The sequence below is a fragment of the Parus major genome, chromosome 9 (assembly GCF_001522545.3).
Source record: "Parus major isolate Abel chromosome 9, Parus_major1.1, whole genome shotgun sequence".
Taxonomy (NCBI): Eukaryota; Metazoa; Chordata; class Aves; order Passeriformes; family Paridae; genus Parus; species Parus major.
The window spans coordinates 16,689,575-16,695,249 of record NC_031778.1 but is presented as its reverse complement, the minus strand read 5'-3'; positions in this window follow the sequence as shown (position 1 = coordinate 16,695,249).

Sequence of the window (5,675 nt, the reverse complement as noted above, 5' to 3'; positions counted from 1 at the left end):
CCCGAGTTTCCTTTGCTCGATCGCGCTCTCATTGGATGGGCCCGGCTGCCTGCAGCTTCGCTGCACACCAGGGTCATCCTTCTCCTCCTCCTGGCTGACCCCAAGCTGGCTGTGTGCCCCTTTCTGCTCTCCCTTTCTCTTGCTGTCATGTTTTCAGGTTGTCTGACAGGGACCAGGCAGTGATGCTGTACCAACCTTGTGGTGCTGGGAGACCCAGCATGCTCCCTCCCCATGGGGCACATAGAGTGGAGGCTCTGAGTCCCAGGTCAGAGCCAGTCAGGAAACTCTAATGTACTAGAGATACTCAGCATTTTTTTTACCCCATACCGTCCTCAAGTCAGGCTGGAACTGTAGGAACCAAACGGGGAATGTGAAAGCCAAGCAGAAACAGCCATGCGCACTGCTCATCCAGTGCCAGAGGGTCCCCACAGCCCCAGGGCTTCTCCATAGGGCTCTGCTCCTCCCCTGCTCCCTCTGGGCAGTCTGGCCCTCAGCAGGAGGGTTCCAGCAGCCCCTGGCACTTAAGGACTATTGGCTTCACTCCTCCTTTACAAAATGGCTCTTGAGCAGGGGGGAGCTCACCAGGGTGAACGGACCAGCTGCAGGTAACCGCCCGGGAGAGCAGATCTGGGGGAACCCATGCCCTCAGTCTAGGGGAGGTTTGTCCACAGTAACCAAGTGGAACCCCAGTTGCTCGTCCTGGGTTTCTCAGGTCCCCCTCAGCTGCAGTACACCTTGCTAAGTGGCTTTTGGGGTGCTTTGCTGGCAGTCTAGAGGGGCAAATGGTCTCTCCCCAAAATGAGGGGGAGCACCCCTATGCTCCCCAGTGCTTGGCCCTGATCTCCTCCCCAGGCTGACAGGGCAGGTACTGTTTTTCCCCTTTCCTTGGAAGAGGCCTGCCCTTGGGTTTCTCATTAACCCAGTCCTTCTCCACAGGGTAAACAAGTCCAGGAGGGCAGGTGGCAGCAGGTCTTGCAGCAGGAATGGTCTCCCCACATCGCACTGTCTCCTGTGCAACATGTATCTGGGATGTTGGCTGACAGGGACACCACAGCCCCATTTTGCTGGGGTTCCCCATCCTGGCTTGCTCCCTACCTTGGTTGCTCCCCAGCCCTACTGTGGTGGGACCCCAAACAGCAGCACTGGGCAGACCTCACCCCTCTCCCAGATCAGGAGAAACCTGGCATTGAGGGGCTTTTAAGAACAAGTGGCTGAAGAGATATGAAAGCCTGCTTGGGGCTTGCTAGCCCCCACAGCCCCCCCATGCAGAAGCACAATGGGGCACAGGGGCTGCCCCTGCCTCCCTTTCCCCCCAGCCCCTGCTGCTGCAAAGTTTGGGGTCCCACCAGCCCTGGAGCATCTCAAACATCCCCATCTCAGCCCTCCATCCTTGCCTGGCTTTGCTTTGAGAAGGAAGAGTTCTCATTTTAAACAACAAATTCCTTCTCACACCCTTCTCTATGCACACCCTGCTCCCATGGGGCAGGACACACCATCCCTGCAGCCAGCCCCGGGTCTCGCCCCAGCCCCAGGGGTGCACCTAAGGGTGCACCCAGCAGCTCTCCACATGCTGTACCTGCCTCCTCCCTTTCCATACAGATCTGGGGGAAAGCTGTGTACCGTGTTGAAAGAAAAGCAACAGCGAAAAACAGCAGCCAGGGAAATCAATGCGAGCGTGCGTTTGTAAAAATATTTTTTAACGGAAAGACTTTTTTTCAATTAAATTATTTAAGGAATTTTATGGATGTCTGTGGTGCCTGCGTGGTTCTTGGGGGGTTCTGGGTGGCAGGGAGCCCCTGTGCTGGGCAGGTGAGGGTGTGTTTGGGCACTGTGTGTGTTAAAGTGGGTCCGTGGCAGTGAGCAGGAGGCATTTGACCCCATGTGGGTGCAAGCCCAGTCCAGTTCCCCCCCAACAAAAGATGCTCCCTTCCTCCTGGAACAGCCAATGGATGAGGACATTTTGAGGGGCTGAGTGGACCAGATGATGCTCCCAGGGTCGCCAGCCCTCGGGTGCCACTGTGGGAACGTTCTGGGGCCATGGGGATGGGAGCAGCATGGGGTGGCCCTTGGGGAGTGCGGTGGCCAGGCTGGGCTGGGGGGAAGGCAAGGCCTGCCTGCACCCCTGCCTGTGCTGTGCCTGCGCCCTGCGCTTCCCCGCTCCCAGCCCCTGCAAAAGAGCCTTTTGTGCTGCTGGGTTTTTTCCCCCCTTTTAATTCCTAACCAGGAGATTAAGGGAAGACAAAGGCTACGATTGTTCCCGCTCTGCAGAGAAGCTGGAAAGTTCGGGGAGGGGGGATCGTCCCTTTCCAGACAGACCCAGAGGAGGGGGACAGGCACCCCAGGTGGAGGGGCCGGGATGGGGGGAACACCCTGGGAGCGGCGGTGGGGGGTCCCAGGGGCAAAGCTGGGATGAAGGCACACTGGGTGTTAAGGGGGAGCCCTGCTGGGGTGGCCCGGGGGCTCAGGGCTCCAGCGGGAGGCTGGGAGGATATCTGCAGCAGGGAAGGAGGAGGAAGGCTGAGGAGGATGGGTTGGCCGGCTCGCCGGCTGCTTGGCGTTTTCCCTGCTAACTCTTGGCTGACACCTCAACAACTTGGCAGGGAGAGGATCCCGCAGCCCCGTCAGCCGCCTGGGGCCGGCACAGCTGGAAGGGATCACGGCTCGGCATGGCTCGGCACAGTTTGGCACAGCACATCCATGACCCGGCAGGCCAGCACGAGGAACGGGGCAGTGAGGGCACAGGCGTTCTCCACAACCTCCACCATGCCTTGTCCCCACCACCACCCTGTGCCCAAGGGAATGGCCAAGCACAGCCGTGCTGGGGGCCACATCCCAAACCCACTCAGCCAAGGACGGGCCGGATGCCGGCCAGGCGGGTCATTGCCTCATGGCTGGAGCCAAGGACACACCATGACCCGGGAAGGGGCTGTCCCCACAGCACAAGGGACAGGACCCAGCACATTTTCCCATGCTCACAAGAAGCCATGAAACACCCACTAACACCCCAGTTCTGCTCCTTCTGTTTCCCGTTAAGATTATTTATTGGTAATTTTTAAGACTACTTACAGACTCTGTTCACGTGCCAGGACCCTACACGGCTTTTTTCCCAGGGCTTTTTTTTTTAATTATAAAAAAAAAAAATCCTGAATTGTTTTAATCATTTTCTTTCCATTCCTTCCTTCCAGTCTCCTTTGGTTGCTAGCAGAGGAATTGCACATGGTGTAGCATCTGTCCTCATCTGCCATGACCACAGCCCATCCTGCCTGCCCACTGCTGCTGGGGCTGTAGCCTCACCCCTCATAGGGCTGAGTGTCCCTACAGGGGGACCATGGGGGACAAGAGCCCCAGAAGCTGCCAGCCAGACTGGGATGTTCTCAAAAAGGGGATCTGAGGGCTGGGGGGCTGCCTTGGGGAGCAGGAGGCAGCTCTCTCACAGATTCCTGGGAGCTGACATCGTCTTTGGCAGCACAGCCAGCGAGCAAATGCACTCACATTGATCACCCCACGCCTGTCTGTCGTGTTTGGGGAGCAGAATCTGACCCAACACTGGACCAGGCAGCAAAAACCAGCTTTAGGTTATTAAACAAGACCAGGGCAATGCCTTGACTCAATGCAGTATGGGAAAGGCTGGATGTTCAGGGGAAGTCAGATGGAAAGCAATGGTGGCCTCGCTGGTAAAGCTGGGGCTGGTGCCAGGGGCTGCATTGCTACCACCAAGTGCTGCCATGGCTGGAAATGCTGGTTCCTTTGGGCACGGGGGGAGCAAACGACTGCTGCATGGCTGGAAAAGAGAGGCAGAGATGCCTCTGTCCCTGCTAGCTTGCCTTACCCAGGTTTCGCTGGCCAACACCCCTGCCCAGTCCTGGATTATCACAGCTATTGATGCCTGTGTCCCATATGGCAACATTACCCATGCCACTGCCCACCCAGGCCTTCCTGCCACCTAAACCTGGCATCTTCACCCTGCCCCAGACCCCCAACAACCACATCCCAAGGGCTGCTGAGCCCCCTTGTTGCCCCTCTCCCGCTTTGATCTCCCTCGGAGCCGGGGCCAGTATCGCCGCCGGGGCCGGGGGCCGCCCCGGGTGTCAGACTGGTTCAGCCACACATTTCTGGCTAATGAGAAATTTCCTCTCCCCGGCGCCCGGCCAGGTTTTTTTTTAGCTCCGGTATCACTACCCCACCTCTGCCTCCGCCACGGCAGGCTGAGTCAGGGGGGCCCGGGCCACCTCCCGCACGCTGGCTTCAGCCACCGGCACGGTGCTTGCCAGGCCCTAGCAGCACCCTGTCCCCGTGCCTTCCTCTCAAAGGATGAGCGTGGCGTGCCCAGGGGCCTGGTGAAACCAAAACTGCGATGACCCATCGTGTTGCAAGAGCCAGGCACCCGAGGGCGATGCCCTGAGCCCAGGCGCTGCTCTGAAGCCGGGGTGGGTGGGTGGGCTGAGCCTGGGGAGGGGTCGGTGCAGCCGCGGCTGGGGAGTTCGGCTGACACACCCTGCTGTGCCCCACCGTCCCTGCTGCCCTGGTCCGTGCTCGGGGAACCACAGCTCGGGACAGCTGGGGAAGTTCAAAGGGAAGAGGAAAAGCAGCAGTCCCCGCTGTGTGTGAGGGTTTGGGCTTGGATCCCCATTCCCCATGTCACAGCCTGAAGTAATTTCGTGCCATTAACGCGTTTTCTCGCTCTGAACTCGCTAATGAGCCTGCGTGGGAAGCGGCAGGGACCGAGGGCCTCCAAACTGGGGCAGAGGAGGGAGCAAGTGGCTCCTAGCAGAACATATTGGGGGAGAGGCAGCCGTCATCCACCCTTAACTCCCCGCATTGAGTCCTGCTTGCTCCTGGTGCTCCCAGCCAGCCCCACTGACCCCCAGCACATCCCTGCCACCCGCGCAGCCCCACACTGGTGCTTGGAAAGAAGGGTGTCTCATGTCACCACCTACAGGGTGGCTCAGCTTCTGCCACCTCCCTGGTGCAGTTTCCCCCCATCCCACTGTATTGTCACCCAGGCAGGGAACCAGGACTGCTCCCCAGGAGGATGAAGCTGAAACCATGACCCATCGCCAGGGTGGTGAGTCAGGCTGTGCCAGGTGACTTCTGCTGGAAAGCACCTTTCAGCACCATACCCATTCCTGTCCGTCCCTGTGGCTGACCCCATCCCCACCCCACAATGCTGCAGAAGGAGCCCACAGGAGGCACCAATAGAGAGGAGGGAGGTGAAAGCTCCATGGAGATGGTGGATGTTTCTGATCACAGCCCAGCCTCTCAGGAAAAGGAGCAGGAGAATGAGCCAAGCCTGGGGCAGGAACACTGGAGCAGGAGTGCCGAGGTGTGTGAGCCAGCATCATCAGACCTGTGCAAACAAACACGTGGGACTGCAGGGATGGGGGAGAGCTAGGCATAGGGCCAGGGAGGACCCATCCCATAACACACTCAGCTCTGGGGCTCATGGGGTCAAGGACCCAAGTGACAGAGCTGTGGCACAGCACATCTGAGGGCTGGTATGAGGCAGGAGCCATCCCTGACAGCATGATGGCAGCGCTGCTGTGGTCCCAGCCACTGTCATGTTGTCCCTTGGGCCCAGGTGGCAGGCAGGGGACAGGGTGCGCTGGCAGCAGGGCTCTGGGCTCCCGTTCACACCCTCCTGGCGGGTGGGCAGTGGGTGATGGACGAGGCATGGC